The 24,297-nt window shown below is 47.4% G+C and overlaps 1 long non-coding RNA gene across 1 annotated transcript in view; it reads right to left on the bottom strand.

Moving 5' to 3' along the window:
- The window catches only part of LOC147698239 (uncharacterized), a 44,747-nt gene extending 20,513 nt beyond the window's left edge, over positions 1–24,234 (bottom strand). Inside the window, exon 1 of the long non-coding RNA XR_015299188.1 lies at positions 23,962–24,234. This is a non-coding gene — a long non-coding RNA (uncharacterized LOC147698239). The remainder of the gene's footprint in view (positions 1–23,961) is intronic.
- Between the last annotated feature and the right edge of the window lie 63 nt (positions 24,235–24,297).

Below are 24,297 nucleotides of genomic sequence, written 5' to 3'. Positions count from 1 at the left end.
GTGAGGTGCCAGTTAAATTGCTATGCTCGTTTGTGCATCTATATAAAGCTTGTCCGAGTTTAAAAACGTAATTATCGTCGTTGTCTGCATCCTGCCTGCGTCCACATCCTGATTAGATACCATTACTTTGTAGTAATCTTACCTTGTTTTTACGTTCAGGTCGTATGTTGAAGCGCCGAGTAGTGTTTCTTTTCCTGTTTGTGACAGTCTTCGCATTCCCGCCACTAATAAACTATGGGAAGCCGCCTGTGCTATGATAGAAACAAAAAGCGGACTTTGCCGTTAGGACTATCGGCATATGTAAGCTCGTAGCTGCCATTAGTGGCGGTTAAAAAATTGGTGTGTTTACAGGCAGAGATCTATGTATTTTCGATTAGTGTACTTATTGGGTCAAAGTTAATTAAGAGAAGTTAATTATGAACATAGTATAGTCCGGTTTAAAATTGTTTATAGAAAATTATTACGGCACAGATGGATTTAAAAAAAAGAACAGAAATGCTTTCTATTTTCTATCTCAGCAATACGTTGAATAGGGGATTCAATTTAAACTTTGATCAACGTTTATATCTAGAGATATTGTTCCACCAGCATAAGTCACGGACACAAGTAGTCTAGAGCAGACGCGTCTCGGCCGGAGCAGGGGGCGGAGCAGGGAGAGCAGGCTTTGAAATGCACTTCACACGGCCGGCCGGTCGTGAAACTGAAAGCATGGCCGGCCGGCCGTGAAAGCCTTTGATGCCGCAGGGGGTGGAGCGGCACCAGCTGGGAGAGTAGGCAAGGCAGGCGGCTGGGGGCATGTGCACGCGCTTTTAAGCTCAATGCGCATGCGCATTGAGCTTAAAAGTCACGGGCACTGCAAGGAATCGCCACGATTCCTTGCAAGTTGGATAAAGAGTGGATAAGCCACCATAGTCTCGCTTGCTCGATGCGCATGCGCATCGACAGGCGAGACCTAAAAACTAAAGGTCTTGGTTAACTCAGAGTTAATTAGGTGCTCAAATGTTAATGTCACAAAAGTGAACTCATGATATATGTCCTTGTATTAATGCAGATTTACGTTTTTCATGAATTCACATGAATTTCCTTAAGTAGGCCAGGAAACCGTAGTCCTAGAAAGTATTTGTGAATTGCATCTTAGCATGAGCAAATATGAATATGTTCCAAGGAAATCTGTTGAGTGTTTACAAGTTCACTTTTTCTCCAACCACATTTTTCCCAGCCCTGGAAGAAACTTTACTTCTGCCGTTGTCAGGGGTAAATTTCCGACCTTTTTCAGTATGGGAAAAGATTAGAGAAGAGCTGCTGAAAACCTCCAACATTCAAGTCCTTCTATAGTATTAGCCGGACATACCCAGAGAGGCTATTATCAGAGCTCTTCTATAAAGAGATTGCAGCCATTATTTGATGGCCCACTACATGGCACCAAAGGTACAAGTTGATTTTGTTACAGGACAGGTCGATTTAAGTAGCTTCTTGTCCCATGGACAAGTACATATTTCATTAAATTCCACACCCCTGGTAGCTAATGGGCTACATACCTTTATGGTGTCTACAGCCCCTACACGATCACTTCCTGTGGGAAGTGGGCATAACCCTGAACCAGTAAGCCAAATTCCGCATCTGGTATTTCATGATGTTAACCATGCACCGTATACACCATGTTGACATTTTTCAATGCACCGTATTCTAAAATGTTATTCACATCCATACATTAGCAGCAAAATCATTCACAATAATGACAAAAAATGTGGTATTAGTGTTACGTTTTTGTTTAAATCCATACCCTCTCACTTATGCTATTAAAGAATTCATGACCAAATAGTTAAACAAAACTTACTGACTGGCCTTGCCGTGAAGGTGAAAGATGTGTTGACACTAACTCCCGAACTATGAAACACTCACCGCAATTTTTCAAAATTGAAACCAGTGCATGTGACCGGCGAACTTCCTGCCGCTTATCCGAATGCACCAGTGGCAGAAGATAGTCACCATCTTGAAATGGAAACTGCGTATTTACCCATTAGTTACTTTTCTATACCACAGGAGAATGCCCTTTTGATGAAACAGTAAACAAATAAACCCATACTCATACATTAAACTGCTGTGCGCCGTGTGAGAGAAGAGGGACTATGCGAGGGAGAAGGAAGTGCGAGGGATACAGATTTCAGGAGCAGGCAGTAGAAGTCTGTGGAGGAAAGAAAAACAATACAAAGAAATAAATGAATAGAAAAAACCGTTGACGGCCGGTGCCGTGCGGCCATAAAAGTGACGCGGCCGTGAAAGTGATCGCAATCGCGGGCTGTAAGGGTGCCCGCGAGTCATTCACTTAATGAGCCAAGACGACACAGGAAAGCCAGATAGAGTCTGTGCTCGTAACCGCGCATGTATCGCACGCTCTAGGCCGCACAAAAGCGGTGGTCGGTTTTTAAAGCCCACTCACTAAATGTCTCGCCAGAGCAGCCCATCGCTGGCTCTAGCGAGACCTAAAAAACAAAGGCTCAGGTGATTACCCCATCACCAAAGACCTCCTTAGCCTGCAAAACCACAACTGTTCCACAAAAATAATGCATTTGACAAGCCAGACCTGATCACTACACCAAAACTAAAATCGCTGAAGAAGAGAATGAACGCAAGCCGATATTCCAAGCAGTCCAACATTGGCAAAGCCTGCTCTCACATTTCCTTATACCTCACACAAGCAAGAAAGGGTTAAGCTTCCACAAATTCTTTACTAAAAAAATTAAAACCCTTCGCAATAAGCATCTTACCAACTCAAACAAGTACTGAATGCCATCTCCATTCTCCCCTTTCTCTCACAACTCCAGTCCACAGCACTCAACAGTAAATCACTTAAAATGCTCCAATTCCTGCAAAGAACCATGATAAAATATGGATATGCTGTGTTCATCTGGACTCTTTCCAATACAGCTGCTATTTACCCAAACATTGTCACTAACCTGTTCACAACTGAACCGTCTTGTATGTCTTGGAAATTGGCCAAAGGCGTTCGCTACTGACAAAACCCAATTAGGGCCCGATGACCTCAAATGGCGACTTCTCCTTCGTTGCCAATGTCTTTGCAAAATCAGCTCTAAATAACCCCTTCCCACCTGTGAGTAAACCCGATCATGAGTAAACATCTTCACTTTCAGGCATGGATTGATTTAAAGCTCTTGGACTCTGTCTAGGATTGCTCGAACAAACAGTATAGGTTTCTATATTTTACAGTCCAAAACCACAAGCGGTGTAAGAATGAGAGGTCAATGGTGCAAAACTGAATTATGAAATTATGCAAGAACAAGAGTGGCTGGCACATATTATTGTAGTAATTTACTCTGTAATGTCCATGAGCTAAAGAGTAAGTTTGTGTTACAAGGCCAACATATACAATACTTGTAGGCTGCTGGGGTAGACTGCTTGATGAGAAGTGGCACTTAGTCTGAAGCACCAAAGGGAGGCAAAGTAGGCACAATGCGGCACATTTTTATTTGGCCTCAACTAACAGTTTCAGTTAGTTAATATAGCTTGCCTGAGTTCTTACCTATACAGTGACGACATGATTTATGATCTACCAAGTTGGGGAAGAAGTGATAGTTTTTGAGTAGAATGTTAAATTATTGCTCGTACCTAATGGCAAATCATAGCTAAAGAGACTTCATATCTTTGCTTTTGTCTTGCTTTGGCACTAGCCAACACCAACAGACTGTTGGCAAACTTTGCTAAAAGCTTTGCCCATGCAGATTTAGCATTGTTCTCCCAATCAGAGGAGGTTCTGATGAGCGCTATATAGAAAAAAAAAATCACATAAGTGTCGGAGACGTTTAAAATGCAAGCTCTATGAACACAACACGGCTGCATGCATCAGCATTTTGAGCAAACATACTCACACCAAGGAGATCGGAATCTAGGTATAGTTCACTGGCTTCAATGAGCCCACTTGGTTCGGGGGCTATAACACAAATGCTGCAGGATCAGTCCCCACATGTGCCACCAGCGGGTCATTATTCCTCATTCTTTTGTCAAATGCCAGCAACACATAAGACTGAGCCTCCTTCTTCCTGGGTTAACCTGCCCACTGCAACCCTGCCCTCCAATTAAACCCCGCTATATGTCATTGCACAGCCTAAACCAAGCATATGTTATTTTGTGTTTTGGGCCCCTTCTATCTGCTGTGCATGTAGGGACATGTCTAAAAAGACTGTCACCGGCTCTGCCCATCACACCTAGGAGAGAACTTCTATAACAGCCCACACATCTTTGAGAGAGACAAAAATTCCACTGCCGGGCTACACACATTGCCCGGCCACATCCCCTGACCGCACTACCAAGCTTTGCAAGGCCACAAGATACATTTAGTATTCATATATCACTTGTTGAAATATTCACCACTTAAAGCACCCACCTGTGATGTATGTGACACACTAGCGCAACAGACGAGGAAGCACTTTATAGTGTTACAAATCTTTAGAGGTCATTTCGTTTAAAATGACCACAGGGTGGCACGGGTGTTCCTTTCGGGAGGAGGACTCGTTTGGCACTTTGGGATGGACTGTTCCCAAGAGGAGCATGGTTGGTACTGATTTTCATAAAGTGGGTCTCTGTCTAGTGTGGATAGCGTTCAAAAAGCAACAGACTGGAGTGCAGCCCTGAGTTACTGCCAGTGGCTGTAATCAGGACAAGGACTTGTGGACTGTAAATTATGCATTTAACAAACTGTGTGCTTAACTTGCTGAAACTTCTTACAGCCATACGAAAAGGTTGTATTTTCCTTGAAATATTGAATTTGTCACAAGGCCTTGCAATTGCCGGACTTCTCTCTGCTCAACATATAAAAGTACGTATACAGATCCCGACTCCATTGACAAAGGATAACTGAAAAATGGAAGAGATTACGGGCCGATGTAGGTAATTCATATTTACAGACTCTTAAATACCGAATTTTACAGATTCGGTATTTAAGAGTCGGTAAATATGAAGGGGGGAGATTTAGGTAATTCGAATCTAAGAATTACAGAATCGGTAGGATTCGGTATTTACCGAATCGGTAAATACCGAAACCTGCAAGGGTGCAGGGGGTGTCACTTTGACACCCTCTAGCACCCCAATTCCGGACTTGTGTGCCATGTGGAACACAGACATGCCCTAAGGGCATGTCTGTGTCACATTGCACAGGTGTGCATGCACACCTGAATTCGGTATTTTACCACCCAATTGGATTGGGTGGTAAAATACCGATTCTTAAGGGCCTGTGACACTCTTAGGAGTGCCACCTACATGTGGATTTACCGAATCGGTAAAATTACAGATTCAGTATTTTACAGAATCGGTAAATTTACCGATTCTGTAAAATGATGGCCCCTACATGCCAAATCCTAAATACTGGTCGGTAACGGCCGAAATCGGCCGTTACCGACAGGTATTTTCTCTCCTACATCTGGCCCTACAACCCTATGCGACAGATAGTGGGGACTGGAGCTGGCACCAGTTAGCTTCCCTTTTATGATTCAAAACTGAAAAAGATACGACCTAGCAGAGGTTCAACCACACGAGATGGGGTGCAGCAAGGTTGGAGGATTTTTGTGCATTTATATTTTTGTACATCATTAACAACGTGCAGAACGTAGTTATTTGACAATAATGTATAGTAGTGCTCATTTTTGGAGGCGAGTCTGAAATTACCGGAGACTTTTCCTATGCTAATATGGATGCTGACCTTTTATATCCTGATTTTGCCGTTCAGTTTGATTTTTTTGATTTTGTACGTCTCAGTAAAGCTTTATTTGCTGAATAGACTTCATGGCATTACATCTGACACGCATTTTCTATTGATTTTGTAATAAATACTTTTGTGGATGGGGTGGTCAGCAATACATTACTAATATTAGTAGTAATCTGACACACGACCCCTGTTTGTTTGTGGTATGGCGAAGTTTTTAAGTTGGGCATGGCTAATTAGGTCAAAAGGGCTTTTGCACATTAATTTAGGTCATTTGGACTGACCGTCTTTTAAATAATTTATTACCACCAGTTTTAATTGTATCTTACTTGCATTCGGTTTAAATGTAATGTATGGCTATGTTTTGATCCTTTTATGACTGTTGTAACTTGTATGCACTGCTTTTTAAGATTTTGTATATCGAAATAAAGCCAATTTGACTGACTGACAATATTAGTAGCTTGGGGCGCTTTCCTATGATTAGCTTTTATTACAGAAAAGGTTGGAAATCCCTGCTTTAAACTATTCTGCGGATCTAAAACTCCATTATTGAGTGAGCTCTTTTACTTAATTGACTGTTTTCCGATATGTTTGATGAGCTAGGAGAGGCCATACCTTGGGGACACATTTGCTTAATGAAACTGACGTCCAACACTAACTCAGATTCATCGAATTGTGAGAGTTCTGATCCGGTAAATTTGGGCGTGTCAAAATTGAAGGGTCGCCGCGCCCACATGGTCTCACATATTTAAAGCAGTACAAGATTAAACCACCCTGTGCAGATTCAGACTTTAGAAGATCCTTAAATACTTACGGGTTGGGATAAAATGAGCTTTAACCGCATGCGGGCATACTGGTACAATTCAGCAAACTAAATAAAGCCAAGCTCCAGAAGAGACTCCAGCGTATCCAGAACGCCTCGGCGAGACTCATCCTCGACGTCCCCAGACGAAGCCACATCTCCAGACACCCGAGAGACCTGCACTGCCTCCCGATCAACAAAAGAATCACCTTCCGGCTCCTCACCCACGCACACAAAGCCCTACACAACCAAGGCCCGACTTACCTCAACAGCCGCCTCAACCTCTACGCTCCCAAACGCCATCTCCGCTCGACCAGTCACGCCCTCGCCGCCGTCCCCCGCATCCGCAGAGCGACAACAGGAGGAAGGTCCTTCTCCCACCTGGCCGCCAAGACTTGGAACTCCCTCCCTCCCGACCTACGCCTGACCCAAGACCACCTCTCCTTCAGGAAGAAGCTCAAGACCTGGCTGTTCGGGCAGTGCGGACCCCTCCCCCCCCCCCCAAGCGCCTTGAGACCCTCCGGGTGAGTAGTGCGCGGTATAAATGCCTATGATTGATTGATTGTTCTAGACTGCAATTATTAATTTTTGCGTGGTCTTGTCCCGCTATAAAAAGCACTGCAAATCATTAAACTGGATCCTTACTTTAAAGCCAAGTATGAGAGAGGGGTTTGGAAGGCGGACAGTCTGGGACCTGCTCTCCCCCGCAGCTCCGCTGTTGTGCTGCTGCCTCTGACCCCGCCTCACCTCTGCTTGTAGGTTCGAATTTCCTCGCACGTTCTGAGTCTGCACTGGGATTGTGCCCGTTTCCGTTCTGCTATCTGTCTTTTGTTGGTTTTGGTATTTGCAGTATTTTTCACCTCGGTTTTCGGCCTTACTTTGTTGTTCCGTTTCACTTATTTTGCCTGTTAATTCTTTTGTCCCTTTTGTGGTGTCCTCCGTTTCTTATTTGTTTTGCCTGTTAATTTGCTGCTCGCCGTGCCTCCCTCCGCTGCTGCCCCCGCTGCCCCTGACGGTTCCCGCCTCCCAGCTGCGCTTCCCTCCCCTCTTCACTATTTAATGGCGGGCGCACCAAAGACAAGCCTGTCTGCGCCCATCCGCGACCAGCGCCTGAGACCCTGGATCTCTGGCCTCCCACCGCAACGGCTCAGCTGCCCTCCACGCACTCAACCCCGGAAGGAACAACTACTGCCAGATGTCCACGCCTAACACCACTCACCGCCAGTTCTCCTGCCGCCACACCTTAACCAACCTCCGCACCCCCATGGTCACTGCCCCTTAGCTGGACGCCAGCACCACTGAAGCCCTGAAATGCATCCTGCACAACGTGTGCCCCTTGCACAAACACGCTGTAGAGATCTGGGACCTCCTAGACACCCTATCGCCAGACATACACTTCTTCACAGAAACCTGGACAAACGCCACCTCTGCCCCCTCGACATCGCCATCCCGGACGGGTACAAAATCCAGAGGCAGGACCGCCCCAACCACCCAGGAGGAAGACTCACCTCCACCACGAGCGACCAACCCCCTCCACCACTTCCAAATCCAGACCAGCTGTAGAACCAGGCTTAGCGGCACACTCGCATACAGGCCCCCAGGACCTTGTGCCTCATTAGCCACATCCATTGCCGACCTCATGGCATCCCACGCCATCGCCTCTATGGACAACATGCTCATCGGAGACCTGAACTTCCACCCCAACAGCCCCAGCGACCCCAACTCCACCATCCACCTAGACAACCTCGCCAACATCGGACTGAAACAGCTTGTCACTGCCCCTACCCACAGAGCAGGTCACACCCTCGACCCCATCTTCGCAGATGGAAATAACATCCGCTTCAGCCACACCACACATACACCATGGACAGACCACCACTGCATACACTTCCTTGTCAATGAACCCACGCTGCCGAAACCCGCACCTTACCCTCCACAAAGAAACTGGAGCAAAGTCACTGAGTAGCAACTCAACTCCACCCTCAACCGTGATGCTTCTTCCACCTTAACTGACGCCAACCTTGCAGTCAAAGAACTCCACAGATGGATCACCGACTGCACACACTAGCTCACACCCCTACACAACCCCGACAAACAGCAGCACTGGAAGGCCGCCTTGTTCACCACGGGCCTCCAAGAATCCAGATGCACCTGTAGACGTGTCGAGAAGAACTGGAGAAACAGCAATACCTCAGAAGATCGCACCGCCACAAGAATGCCATGATGGAATACAACCAGAGCATCAGATCCACCAAAAGTACCTTCATCCAGAACAAGATCCTCGCCAACTCCAGAAACTCCAAGGAAAGTCTTCAGCATCAACCAGGAATTCACCAAACCCCCCGCGAATCCCTACACATCACCCTCTCCCAGGACTTCTGCAACAAGCTCGGTTCCTACTTCCATCTGAAAATCAAGGGCCTCTCCGAAAACTTAAACGACCAGACATCTGACTCCGAAACTACCCCATCCTCCAGCAACGACAGCCAGCCTACCATGTCCTATAGACCCCAGTCACCACCGAAGACACTGCATCAACCATGAAAGGTGTGCCCCCCCACACATCTTCCACAGAGCCGCCATCAGTCCAGAACTGCGACCCACCATCAATGCCACCTTCAAAACCGGCATCTTCCCCGACGATTGGAAACACGCAGAGGTCAGACCTATTCAAGAAACCCTCAGCCCGTACCACAGACCTCAAGAACTGGCCCATCCCCCTTCTGCCCTTTGCGGCCAAAGTCACAGAGAAGACTGTCAACGCCCAACTAACAAAATTCATCTCATCTTGGTTTTACAAACTGTGCAAGCACTCGATGGGCACCCTGAAAAATGCAAGGGAGCAACACCATTCTGGGGTCATCCTGAAGGTGATTCACAACATATCACAAGGCATGGAGGCTCCCTCCTCCCCTGACTCTCGCCTTATACGGTTGACCCATATTAGCACACCTTGACCCCTAAAAACACTGGTCACCACCATTAATCCACTCCCCTGCAGACTCTAAGTGGACCCAAGATCCCCCATTCCCCCCTAGATCGCGTCTCAATTCCCTCCAACACACTACAGTTAGAGAGAGACCGGTCTCCCCTTAAACCCGACGGAAGCACTCCTGCCACGTCCACTAGGTTAATAAAAGAACCCCAAAGACTAGTAGAGAAATATGATGCAAAATTGTGACTTTTATTTTATTCAATTCTCATTTTGGTAAAAAACATGATTAAATTTTTATGGGTATTTGCCATGTGCCTATCTCCACTAGATAATGAAAATGAGAATTGAATAAAATAAAAGTCACAATTTTGCATCATATTTCTCTACTAGTCTTTGCTGTCAATTGTCCGCCTTTGTCCGCCTTTGCCCTTCTTCTCAAACCAGTTCCTAATTACCTTTCTTTCACATACTATACCTATCCCGAATTAGGAACTCTAGTCGGGGATACCCTCTCTTCCTCACACATAATAAAAGAACCCCACCTAAAGTTATCAACCTCACTGACACCTAACAATAATGCCTTCACTCACGACAACCCCTCCCAACCCCCTCTCCTCACCCTCCATTAGACGACATGGTCCAAACTCCTTCTGAATGTCCCTCCCCTCCAACCTCGCACCTAAATCAAAAAAATTCCTCAAACACAAACTGATCAGGCAATTCCCAGAATCCCTCTTTGCCGACATCGATCACTCTGGCGTGAAAGGTCAAGTGAAAACAGACCTCATCTTTCATACAGCTAGACCCGGCTTTTGGATCTCTAACATGAGAGCAAAACGCCAAATCACCAAAACCACCAACACAACCCATAGTTGTAAACTCTCATTCTATCCCCCAAACCAGCTGCCACGCTACGGGACCACCTCGGTGACCATCTACTCCAACGGCACCGTCCTGATCCAAGCCAACAACGACAATCTTGAGGCCTTTGATCTCCTCTTCCCCTCTCTACACTCCACCCCCACCCACGCATCACCCCTTCCCTACGCCGCCCTCCCAACCGGGCAACCAGCCCCCCATGCCCAGTTCACCCCCGGCATCCTCAGCCACCTACACGCAACCCCAAACCCTCCACACTCCGTGCAGCTCCAAGGACTTGGCCCCGCTCCCTGGTATAGGCCATCCGTCAGAACTACCCCCTATGCTTAACATCCCCCTATCTGCCACAGACGATCGCAATACATCCCCTGTGGCTCCCAACCCCCAGCCTTGACCCTTCACCACGACTAAACGACCACCACACCCTGATCCTCCACACCATACGACCTACTCCAGTACCCTACGCGGTAACGTAATAAACACCAAAAGACAACACATCCTCAGCAACACACCAACAGGAAGTAGTAACCCCATCCAGAAGCAACCCCCCCCACTCAAGATGAGACGGACTGCCGCCAGTATCGAAAATCAAGTCGCCTTTATAATACAAGGACTGAATCTCATCCTAGCCAACCTCTTGACGCTTCACAACCCCCCCCCCCCCAAACACCCACCCCACTCCCACCGTTCTTCACCCCACACGCCCTAGGCATACAAAGCCAACGCCCGAGCCAGGTACCCCGCCACTCCCCGCACCACGCCAGGAGACCAAGTAGAACAAATGAAGCCATGTCCCCGGAGGAAGCGCTCGAGCTGGCCTCCTCATACACCACCCCTCGCGTCAGGCAATCTACAATCCAGGTAATCACCAGGTTCTGAATCGATCAAACCCTCCCAAAAACCCCTAGACCACCAGCCTTCCTCATCAACATCCCTATTGCACCTAAAGTAGAAAGATCCAACACGAACTGCATGCTTATAAATTGCAGAACCGCCTCGAAGCATGCCACAGAGCTGGCAGAAACCATACTCAATCATAACATAGACATAGCCTTCATCACCGAAACCTGGCTAAACGGCTGTTCGCCTCCCATTCTGGATATGTTCGTACCTTTGGCCTTCTCTATCATCAACAAACATAGGAAGGACCAAAAAGCCGGTGGCATGGAAATTATCCACAACAACAACATATCGATTTCTGAAATAGATTCCATTAACCACAACTTCTTTGAATGCCTAACCGCTAACATCAGTACCCCCAACAACACTGTACTCCATTGTTACCTCCTGTATCATTCACCAGGCAACACCACCTCGTTCACAGAGCACCTGTCAGACCAGATAGCCCACTGCTCCCTCTGAAGTACCAACAATATAATTTAAGGCGACCTCAATCTCCACTGGAATGCTGAGAATAGTGTTCCAGTGCAAGTCCTGAATGATCTGTTACACTCCAACAAGCTTACACAGCACTGCTCAAAAGAAACCCACAATATAGGGGCAATCCTGGGCGCCATCATCGCCCAACAGGACGCAATCACTATAGACCACATCCTTCCAGTCGACTAGTCGGATCATCACCTAATCCTATTCCACCTATCTCAACCGATCATGTGTCAACCCTCTATCAGAGACCCCCCTACGTGGTCTAGGAACCTATCGCAGATCAACACTGTTGACTTAGAAGAAAAAATATCCTCCCTCCTGCCCATCTCCCTGGACGGCCTCTCTACAGCAGAACTCACAGCACACTACAACACAACAATGTCCTCCATCTTAGACCAACTGGCCCCCGTGAAACTGGAAAAAAAAAAACAGGAGAATCTCCTCCAGAACCTGGTTCAACAAGGACATCAACGAGGAAAGAAGGCAACTCAGAGCGGCTCTGGAGAAAGAACCCCTCCTCTAGACACTGAGAAAAGCTCAAATCAGCAAGAAGAAAGTACAAAAATCATATCAATGAAAAAACCAACTTCTTCTGTACTGCGCTCGATAAGGCAAAAAACAGACCAAGAGAACTATTTGACATCATTAATATACAAACGTCCAAGCCGTCGAATACCCTTTTCCAGCCCTCTAAAGCCCTACGCGATAACTTCGCCAACTTCTTTAACCACAACATCGACAAGATCGAACTTTCCCTTGACATCAACCCACATCCTCCAGGCAACAACTTCACAGCAATCGAAACAACCTTGAGGAGGCGACCCACAATTACCTGGTCCGCCTTCGACCCAGTCACGGAAACTGAGATTCTCAACTTAATCGCCACATCCAAGCCCTCATCCCACAACTTGGACCCTATACAATCCCAATTGGCCAAAGATCTGAAACTCACCCTTGCCCCTCTCTGATGCGAAATCATTAACAGCTCCCTAAAAACAGGCACCATACCCGACTGTCTCATGGTCGGACAAGTAACACCTCTCTTGAAACAAGGGGGCGGGTGGAAGAGAGCAGCAGATCAGCACGGGAGAACAGAACAGGGAGTTAGAGAAGGGGGCGGGTGGAAGAGAGCAGCAGATCAGCACGGGAGAACAGAACAGGGAGTTAAAGAAGGAGGTGGGGTGGAAGCGAGCAGCAGATCAGCACAGGAGAAGAGAACAGGGAGTTCAAGAATAAGGCGGTGGAAGTGCAGCAGATCAGCACAGGAGAAAAGAACAGAGTTAAGGAAGGAGACGGATGGAAGAAGCAGAAAGATCATCACAGGAGAAGAGAACAGGGAGTTAGAGAAGGAGGTGGTGGAAGGGAACAGCAGATCAGCACAGGAGATAAAAACAGTCAAAGAAGAAGGCGGGTGGAAGAGAGCAGCAGATCAGCACAGGAGAAGAGAACAGGGAGTTCGAGAAGGGGGCGGGTGGAAGAGAGTAGCAGATCAGCACAGGAAAAGAGAAGAGAACAGGGAGCTAAAGAAGGAGTTGGGGTGGAAGAGAGCAGCAGATCAGCACGGGAGAAAAGAACAGGGAGAAGGAGGTGGGGTGGAAGAGAGCAGCAGATCAGCACAGGAGAAGAGAACAGGGAGTTAAAGAATGAGGCGGTGGAAGAGAACAGCAGATCAGCACAGGAGAAGAGAAGAGAACAGGGAGTTAGAGAAGGAGGCAGATGGAAGAAGCAGAAAGATCATCACAGGAGAAGAGAACAGGGAGTTAGAGAAGGAGGTGGTGGAAGGGAACAGCAGATCAGCACAGGAGAAGAGAACAGGGAGTTAGAGAAGGAGGTGGTGGAAGGGAACAGCAGAGCAGCACAGGAGAAAAAAAACAGTTGAAGAAGGCAGGTGGAAGAGAGCAGCAGATTAGCAGAAGAGAACAGGGAGTTAGAGAAGGAGGTGGTGGAAGGGAACAGCAGAGCAGCACAGGAGAAAAAAAACAGTTAAAGAAGAAGGCAGGGTGGAAGAGAGCAGCAGATCAGTATAGGCAGAAAAGAAAAGAACAGGGAAGTAGAGAAGGAGGTGGGTGGAAGAGAGCAGCAGATCAGCTCTGGAGAAGAGAAGTGAACAGGGAGTTGGAGAAGGAGGTGGGTGGAAGAGAGCAGCATAACAGCACAGCAGAAGAGAACAGTGAGTTAGAGAAGGAGGCAGGGTGGAAGAGAGCAGCAGATCAGCATGGGAGAAGAGAACAGGGAAATGGTTGAAATCATAATTTTCCGGAGATTTCTCTTGAGGCAAGATTTCGACTATCCAAATGTATGCTCCTTTGCAATTATTTAGTGATTCTATCTTGCTTTCACAGAAACCCTTCTGCCATTCAATTAAGCATCCACAAAGTAGCTAATGCACCTACCTGTAGGTTTTAATCCAGAATAAAACACTATTGAAATAATTCAAGAATATGTATGGAAAGACCAGAGAGCAGAGCACAATCAAGTACTGCAGGATCAGAGAACCACTGCCCCCTGGCTGGACTGAGGTGTAAAGTCTGAGCCAAGTACTAGAGAAGTAAGGACTTCCATTGTCCAACAATGTACCCACAGCAGGGCAAATTATGGGTCTCTGTGAAGCCCATTGCCACCAGGCACCTATCATGGCCAGCTGCCTGAGAAACAAACAGACTATCACTCTCTCAACGAGGCACTGGGTCTTTCAATACAATCGCTGTCTCCACCGCAGAGCTTAAATGTCATTGGTACTACTGAGCTGTGACTGCAGAGCCATGTTTGGGGTGGCTTCTTGTCAAATGAGGAACTTCGAAATTGTAAACATCTTCCTTAGTTGATTACTGACCCTGTTTTCAGGTACAGCACACGTTTTCATCAGGGGTGATAGTAACAACACGCCTACTAACCATCACACTCCAACAAGTGTGATCATTCTGACTATTTCAGGCCCCCAAAGCTAGAAGAACGGCTAATAGTATTTTTTTTTAATTTAGATTAAATTACTGATTACCTGTTGCTGTGGTCATCTTTAAATTATCAAGACAGTGCCGCCTTGCAGCAGACTGTCACAAGCTCTGGTGTTGATAGTTAAGTGCCGGTGCCGAGCCCCGGAAACCACCAGCTCATATTAAGCTCTGTAACCAACCACAATGTGGCCATCCTTTTGCATTTGACTAGTGCACTTTTCCATCTCTGCTGCCTACACCCACAACTGCCCCCTCCCGACAGCCTGGGAAATCAGCTTGACTAGAAGGCGCGCTGCCAGCAGAGATAATGGCTTCAAGGCCTCACTACTGGCGTTCTGTGCACGTGCTAGCAGAGCCCCTGTTTGAGTGATGGGGGTCGGGGAGGTGGTGGCTTGCTTCCCGGTTGCTCGTTTTATTTGCAAGATTCCAGAATTAAGTGTTCAATTTATAATTAACATATTAAAAAACATGCTATCAAAAATGCCTGAATGCGCCCAAATAGGGGAGTGCTAGACAGGAGGGGCGACAAAAGAGACGGAAAGATACAGGAAAGGGAAGGCGGTCAGTAGTTTACTTCATGGTAGTCACCAGGGAAACACCAGGCTATTACCTTGAAAAGGATTCAAAAATGGAGCAGCGGTGCAAACTGCTTCTCTGTCAAGCCCTTGCAACAGTACAAAGCAGGATGTGTGCCGCGGGAAAGGGCAACATAGGAGCATGCCAAACAAGCATTGGCAATATGAAATTTTAAAAAAATTACACGCGAGCTGTGCGAGGGAGAGGGAGTGAGAGGGAGTGAGAGGGAGGGGGGACGGAGGGGGATGGGGGGCTGGGCGGGTTGTCGCAACCCTAAAAGGATGTTCTTTGAAGGAGAACATCAAAGGAGTGCTGCTAAAGTGATTGCGGGGCAAGCAAAGGGAAAACAAGCATTGGCAATATGAAATAATTTTTTTTAAACGCGAGTTGTGCGAGGAAGAGGAGAGACGTGCGTGAATAAAGGGTAACAGTAAGGTAGGGAGCAAATTGGGGGGTTGAAGGTGGGAAGACTCAATGGAATGAGTGATGCAGGGGAGATTGTGGAAGAGAGGGAAAAACAGTTGGCGATAAAAGAGAAGAAAGATGTTGCAAGGCAAGTAGGAGAGAGTGGGGAAAAGAGTGTAATTCCACCAAGTTTGAAATTGTGTCCCTTGTAATGAGTGCCAGTGAGGAGAGGTAATACAGCGGCAATGAAAGGCTTTGGGAGTAAATGGAAAGGGAGAGTGGCGAGTAGAGGAGATGCTTCAATAGGGATAAGCAGAGGGGCAGCAATGGAACAATGAATGAGGGCTGGGGAGATAAGCAGCACTTGGGTAAACAATGATTAGAGAGTAGTTTGGAAGGGCAATTTGGGAAACAGTGGGTGAGTCTGGGGGGTGCGGAGAGGATTGGGGAACGAAGGTGAGGAGAGGAGCTTTTAGTGAGGGGCAAAAGGCCCACTCGTGAGCTTTAGCTAATGCATGGCGAGTGACTGGTCAAGAATGGGGTAGGTGGGTCACAATAAGGAGGGTGAGCCACTAACATAACAAGTAAAGTGCGAGGTGAAAAGAGGAGCGCTGAGTGAGGGGCGAACAGGGACCGGGTGAGGGGTTAGTACAAAGAGTGTGATCCACTAACAGATGAAGTACAGTAAGGGGTGAAGATATCAACTAATTAAGGGGTTAGGACAATGACCTTGAGTCACAAACGGGAAAAAAATAATGCTGGAATGAAATGACCAGACACAGAAAAAATACAGCTGTGTGGGGAAATCTGGACGTCTTGTCCCGTTGTCCAACGCCCTTGAGACAGAGAAAATATAACAAGCTCTCGGCATTGCTGTGACGGGGCGGGAGCGCATTCCTTTGAAGTCTGATGCCGAGGCACAGACAAATAGTGGTGTGCAAGCGGCTTCCTTTCAAGTCTGATGGGGGAGGGGCAAATTGTGAGGGCGCGCCCGGCGCACATGCACTGGCCATAATCTGCATTCCATAGCCCTCTTGGCAGCCTTCACTGGAGCCCCTACATAATTCTCGCCGAAGCAATGCGCAAGCACATTGGTTCAGGGAGACCTAAAAACCAGGCCTAGACTCTAGCGACCTGAATAACTTCAGACCGGTCTCCAATCTTCCCTTCTTGGACAAAATTCTGGAAAAATGCGTTCTCCGTCAACTGAACAAACATATTGACACTATCAACCTGCTAGACCAGCATCAATCAGGTTTTAGAAAATGTTGTAGCACCGAAACTGCAATCCTCAACATTGTGGATGACATCCGTAACTCCCTTGACTCAGACCATTGCTGTTTACTCACCCTCGTTGACCTGTCAGCAGCCTTCGACACGGTAGATCATAGTCTTCTCATCAAAGATCTCAAAGAGTGAGTAGGTGCAAATGAACAGGTTCTGCAATGGTTCTCATCCTTCTTCCAGAATGGCTCTCAGAGTCAAAATCCAATCCTTTACTTCTGACCTTCTCGTGAACAGAGGCATCCCCCAAGGATCCGTTCTCTCCCCAGAATTGTTCAACACATACATGGTACCCCTTACCTCCATCCTGAATAAAGCCAACATCCCCTTCCATGTATAAGTAGATGACACCCAGATATACCTGGAATCCTCCTCCCTCAACGACATTCTAAGACTCAATAATACTCTCAAAGAAGTCCAAGAGTGGCTATCATTGAACCACCTTAAACTCAATCAAGGTAAAACCGAGATCCTCCTCATCTCCAACAAGGAAGAAACCCTGCAAATGACAGAGTGGCTGAAAGCCATTTATACTCTCAACGCGAATGTCACCCTGGCAAACTCGGTAAAATCACTGGGAATCACCCTAGACCACAAACTATCCATGACTAACCACATCAAGAACTCCCCTAAGAGAGCCTTCTTCAATCTGAAGCTACTCAAAAAAAAATCAAACCCTACATTCCACCTACGAATCTCAAACAAGCCACCCAATCTCTGGTGTTATCCAGACTGGACTACGGGAACGCAATCCTCTGTGGTACGTCTCTCTCCCACCTAGCACCCCTAAAAACCACCCTCAATGCAGCGGCCAGAACGGTCTCTGGAGTAAAAAAATGTGACCACATTTCTCCCGCACTGAGATCTAAAATGGCTCCCAGTGGAAATGCGGGCCAGCTTCAGTCTGACACACAAAGCCTCGCACACAGGGAAACCAGAATACCTAGCCTGGAAACTCAAGAAAGCCGGTCAATCTAGAAGTCTCAGAAGTTCCAACTCCATCCTTCTCATCCCCCTGAAAACACGTAAACAGAAAAACGGCAACACGCTCCTTTGCAGGGAATGCTCCAAAAGTCTGGAACGCCATCCCCGTGGACATCGGAACTATTCCCTCCTTTCTAAAGTTCAAAAGCCGCCTAAAAGCCCTCTACCTCAACCGTGCCTTCCCAAACCCAATTACGTAACTCTCAAGCTCTAACATGTCAGCCATCAGACTGCACGCACCCGCAACCTACCTCATCACCTCTATCCTCCCCATCGCATGGGGTCTACACCTGTAGGAGAATCTCTCAGGGTAACACTTTGCCCCGTCAGCAAGAATTCTCCCTGACCGTTCTACCTCAACGAGGACCTCTGATCCCCTGAACCCTATTCCTCAGCGTCACACCTCAACCCTCATCGCCTGTGGACTATCTGATCGCTTATCTTTCTGTGTATTTTACTCATTGACTCTGTATTGGACTTCTACATATCCTGATGTAAAGCACTCCGATACCCTCGGGTCTGGCCAGCGCTATAGAAAACGCCTAAAATAAAAACTTAGCTTCCCTCCCTCGCTTATTTTGACTGTTAACTCTCTATCCATGTCCACTCTCCCTTCTTGTGTTTACTTCAATCGTTAATTTCCCCCCGTCCCTTCTCTGACTCTCACTCCTCTCCCTTTCTCTTTTTATCCTGTGCCGCCTCTCCCCTTTCAATCGAACTACCATGCCCCCCCCCCTCAATCATTCCCTCATCCCACAATCCCCCACTCCCATTACCAGACGTGGCCCCAACTCATGGACCATTCTTTACCCTCTGAATCTTTCCAAACACGCTAAGAAAAACTTTAAACAAACTATTTATTCGTCACCATGAAACATTATTTTTCAACAACTACGTCAGCCTCTACTCCATTATAAAAACGAACTACATCTTCTACTCCAAACGCCCTTCCAAATGTAAAAGCATCTTCCTCCACCAGCTCCCCATCACTAATTCTTGTAAAATTCCGTATGGATTTAAACTGTCTACTACCCCTTCCCCTGCCTTCCTCTGTGAAATCGATATCTCTATGTTCAAATCTGGTAACATCCTTATACAAGCTTCCGAATACCACCTCACCATCTTTGAGCAACATTTCAGCACCTTGTCCTACCTACTAGCCAAACCACCTCCAAACTCTTCAGATTCCCAACCACATGACGCCATTTTACCCTCTCCCTCCCCGATTCTAACCCTCCCTCCCCCAGGCATTTCAACTTCTAATGTCTCCCATGCTATGATATACAAATCCACACCCTCGATTTCGACCCTTCCTCCTGACATCTCAACAGCATACACAGTCCACTGGTTCTGGCTTACAAAACACCTCTAACCCTCAACATTGGAGAACTACTCCCCTCTGCAACAGTATACATAGGCCCCCCGTGCCTCAAGCCATCTCTCCTCCTCTGACACTCTCGACCTATGTAACTCATACCTCACCTACCCTCCAATTATCGACCCTCACGCCCCCCCACTCAACCATTCCAGTTATCCTGGGGACTCACAGAATCCCATCATCCCCAGTCCCACCTAGACCCCCTCTGCAATTTACCACCATCCTCGCAGGCTCTCCCCCCCAAGAACAACCGTAAACCCCTCGCCTGCATGCTTGTCAACTGCCCATCGGCCGTCCGACACCAGACTGAAATAGCTGAAACCATCCATAGGGAATCCATTGACATTGCCTGCCTTACTGAAACTTGGCTCAATGACGATTCTACATCTGTCCATGACTTAAACTCAAAGGAACATCCCTTCCAAATCTTGGTTCAACGCAGAGCTCAATAATGAAAGGCGCTCTCTTAGACTGTCCGAAAGAACTTGGAGCTAACACCCACCCCCCCTCCCATCTGGTCCTCCTCAGATCTGCTAGATCGCAAGAAACACACTCTCAATGAAAAGGCTTACTTATTCCGTGCACAACTTGATCGGGCTAAAAATAGACCCAGAGAACTGTTCAACATTGTAAAAAGTCAGACATCCCCCCCCCCCAAAAAAATTGATGGCCTCAATTGAGAGATGCGAATAAAATGCGAAATTCTTCTCTGAAAAGATCACCAAAATTGACCAATCATTTCTTTTAAGGGTGCTCCCACCCAACCCCCCTATTTTCCTTTGACAGCTCTTCTAAATCTCCCTCCCTATCAACTCTTCCCCTCTGACTCTTCACACCACCCTTTCATGACATCCCCTCCTGAATCCAACCTCACCAACCCCCAGCAAAAAAAAAAAAATGCCTCCTGGCATAATTTCCACCCCATTTCTGAACATGAAGTCTTTAACATCATTGCTAAACTAAAACGGTCTTCTCATACCAAAGACCTGCTCCCTTCTAACCTGGTCCAAGACCTAAAGCACATCATTGGTCCATATTGGACTACCATCATTAACTCCTCCCTGGCCACGGGATGTGTCCTGTCTCTCTCCAACTTCGACAAAATCATCCCATTTCTCAAAAATCCCAATACCGATCCTAACATCCAAAATAATCTCTGCCCTATCTCTAACCTCCCACTTCTCGCCAAAGCCCTCGAAATATGCGCCCTGCTCCAATTGGATGAACACATCAGCACTTTCAACCTTCTGGACTCCTTGAAATCATGCTTCAGAAAAGGCTGCAGTACAGAAACTGCCATGCTCAATATAGTTGATGACATTCACCACTGCTTCAACAAGGGCGAGTCCTGCATACTCATTCTACTCGACCTCTCTGCTGCATTTGATACAGTTAACCACTCTGCCTTACTTAACACACTCAAAGTTCGCTTTGGAATCAATGGTCCTCTCCTCACATGGTTCACCTCCTTTCTCCAACACAGAACTTGACAAATCAAAATCTACGACTGCCTTTCTAACCCTACACCAGTCTCCATTGGTGTCCCACAGGGATCTACTCTCTCTCTTTAACCTCTCCATGGAACCAGTTACCCTCATTCTAGAACAATCTGGAATCAATTACCACCTCTATGCCGATGACACTCAACTTTACTACAAGATTAAAACCCACTCTGATATTCTGCAACTCAATGACACCCTGACTAAGATCCAATCATGGTTCCACTACAATCTTCTCAAACTCAACCCTAAAAAAACAAAATCATTCTCTTATCACCTAAAAACAACTCGCTCCCCATCCTATCCTGGATATCCGACCTTCATGCCCTCAACTGCTCGCTCACCTTATCCAACTCAGTAAAATCCCTCGGTATCACCATTGACAATAGCCTAACTTCCATCTCCCACATAAAAAATGTGGCTAAAGGAGCACTCTTCACTCTGTCATCTCAAGAAAATTAAACCCTTCATTCCTGCTGAGGACTTAAAATCAGTGGTCCAATCTTTGGTCCTCTCAAGAATCGACTACGGTAACGCTATCCTCTCTGAAACACAAAGTATACCTATCACCACTCAAATCTGTGCTCAACCTAGCTGCTAGGCTCATCACTGACTACAAACGTTTTGGCCACATCCCCAGTGCCCTTAAAACCCTCAAATGGCTGCCTGTCGAAGGCAGATTCTCCTACAAAGTCGCATGCATCACTCACAAAGCCCTCCATCAAAACATAACGCCGTACCTCTCAGATAAGCTCCACAAAGTGGGCTGCTCTCGACCGATGAGGAGCACCAGTGCTCTCATTCTAGTCCCTCCTCTGCTAAATAAAAAAAATCCACGCTATCTCACTCCTTCTCCGGAACCGCTCCAACCATCTGGAATACCCTCCCTAAACACCTGCGTTGTAACCCCTCCTACTTCAGCTTCAAAAAAAGATCTAAAACTGCACCTTCTTAATAAATATTGGGGTTGATAATCCTTGCATTGTATGCTGACCCCTATTCTGCTTCCCCCTGTCAGGTTCCCCTCCACTACCATCCTGTCTCTCACCTCTCCACTCCTCTGTGCCTAGCTCCCTTAAGCTTATCTCCCCCTTCCTCCCTAGTTCCCTTCCCTGCATCCGACTTCTCTTCCCTGGTCTATTCCTACCCATCCCCTTTCACAGTATCCCTCCACTTACTCCTCTTCCCCTTCCTCTATTCCTCACGCTCCTATCCTATCCTTATTACTCATTACTCATTACCCGCTAAAGCTGTATGTAATCTTTATGTAAATATTCCGTGCTATTTCAATGTATGCTTTTTGTCCTGAATGCTATATCTTCAAGCAAATGTTTTATCTTGGTTCCTCTTCAAACTCCTGTAAAGCGTCCTGATACCCCTGGGTCTAGCCAGCGCTATATATAACCTTTTAAATGAATAAATCGAAGAACACTCCATCCTCGACCCCTCCCAATCCGGATTCAGCAGCAACCACAGCACTGAGACCGGTCTACTCGCCGCAACAGACGACATCCGCACTCTCCTCGACCAAGGACACACTGCAGCCCTGATCCTACTTGACCTCTCTGAGGCATTTGACGTCGTCTCCCACTGTACACTCGCTGTCAGACTCCACGACACCAACATACAGTGAACCACCCTCAACTGTCTCCGATCCTTCCTCACTGGCAGAACACAAAGAATCAGACTGCCACCCTTCCTTTCTGAGCCCACGGAAATAGACTGCGGAGTACCCCAAGGATCGTCGCTCAGCCCCACACTCTTCAACATATACATGATCCCCCTTGCCGCCATTGTCACACAGCACAGACTCAGCATAGTATCCTACGCCTAGAACACCCAGCTCATCCTATCCCTCACCAAGGACCCCATCACCACCAGACTCAACTTCCAGGAATGAATGAAGGAAGGATGTTGCATCCTGGATGAGCAGCAGCTGCCTGAAGCTCAACTCTGAGAAGACAGAGGTCCTCATCCTTGGACCCTCCCCCTCTGCATGGGACAACCCCTGGTGGCCCATCTTACTCAGCAGCCCCCCCCCCCCACTCTCACAGGCCACACCCCGAAAACCTCAGCATTGTACTCAATGCCTCCCTCTACATGGCCCATCACATCAACAAGGTCGCCCCCGCCTGCTTCACACCCTTCTCTGCAAGACCTTCAAATGAATCCCCCCCGAATCAAGGAAGAACGTCACCCACGCACATAACCAGCAGATTGGACTACGGAAACACCCTCTAAGCCAGGATCAACAAGTCTCTGCTCCGCAAACTTCAGACCATACAGAACACCACAGCCAGACTCGTCCTCAGCATCCCCCGACAAGAGGACATCATCCAACACCTGCGTAATCTCCACTGGCTCCCTGGGGAGAAGCGAGTAACCTTCAAGATACTCACCCACGCCTACAAATGCCTCCACAACACCGGACCTCAATATCTCAATGACAGAACCTCCTTCCACTTACCCAAGGGAAACCTCCGATCCGCCGACCTCGCCGAACCCCTGCGCATCCGCAGAGCAAAAACAGGTGGAAAAATCTCCTACATCATGGCCAATACGTGGAACGAGCTGCAGTTCGACATCAGACACGCCCCCACCCTACCCAGCACATCTTCAGGAAGACCCTCAAGACATGTCTCTTCGACTAACCGGCGTTGCTCCCCCAGCGCCTTGAGACCCTCACGAGCGAGTAGTGCGCTTAAAAATTCCCTGATTGATTGACAATGAAGCCACACACTTTGCTCGACATTGTGGAAGGTGACACCCCATAGAAGAGACCCAGAGCATTGGAGCAGCTCACAATATCCGTTTGCTACAACGTAGAGAGCAAATGGAAATAACACTGCACTCCACACCTCATTGAGCAAAAGGCAAGCGGAAGCAAAAACATAAAAAAGAGTGCAAAAGGTTGGGGCCCTGGGGTATAAAAAAAGGTGATACGACCCCTACAGCCAACGCCTCCAGATGAACCACAGCAGTCAATGGCTGAAAGGAGCTGCCAAAAAGCCCCTTTAGGATCTGTAGAAAGGGGTATATGGTACTTAGCGGTGTGATGTGTGACGACATAAGCTGTTTTCGAGCATCAAAACTTGTTACTAGGGAAAACTTCAAAAATCGACTGAACCCCACACATATGCAGCAATGGCAGTGGCGTAACTACTAGTGGTATGAGCGTATTCTCTGGAAAAAAGACCTGTGCGCGTACATGTTGGTTTTTTCGCCACCAGACTTACCATCTATGGTCTCTCTCATGGCCATCAGACTCCCGGGGCCGGCGCTCGCCATTGCCGGTTTGAATAAATCCAGCCGCTCAAGAAAACCGCGGCCAGTATCGTATAAATAGACTGGAGATCTAACGACACACTTAAAACACGCCCCTCCCCGGTTAAAGTACACAAGCGGCCATGTTGGATAGATTGAGTACCTCAACAGTACAAGACTGCCCTGCGGTATAGCACGGGTCGTACAAATATTGCATCCACGGTTACTCTTATTT

Source organism: Lissotriton vulgaris, chromosome 8 (assembly GCF_964263255.1).
Source record: "Lissotriton vulgaris chromosome 8, aLisVul1.2, whole genome shotgun sequence".
In the NCBI taxonomy this organism is placed as follows: Eukaryota; Metazoa; Chordata; class Amphibia; order Caudata; family Salamandridae; genus Lissotriton; species Lissotriton vulgaris.
Note: the sequence above shows the minus strand (reverse complement) of the source record. Positions and strands in the feature narration are given on the sequence as shown.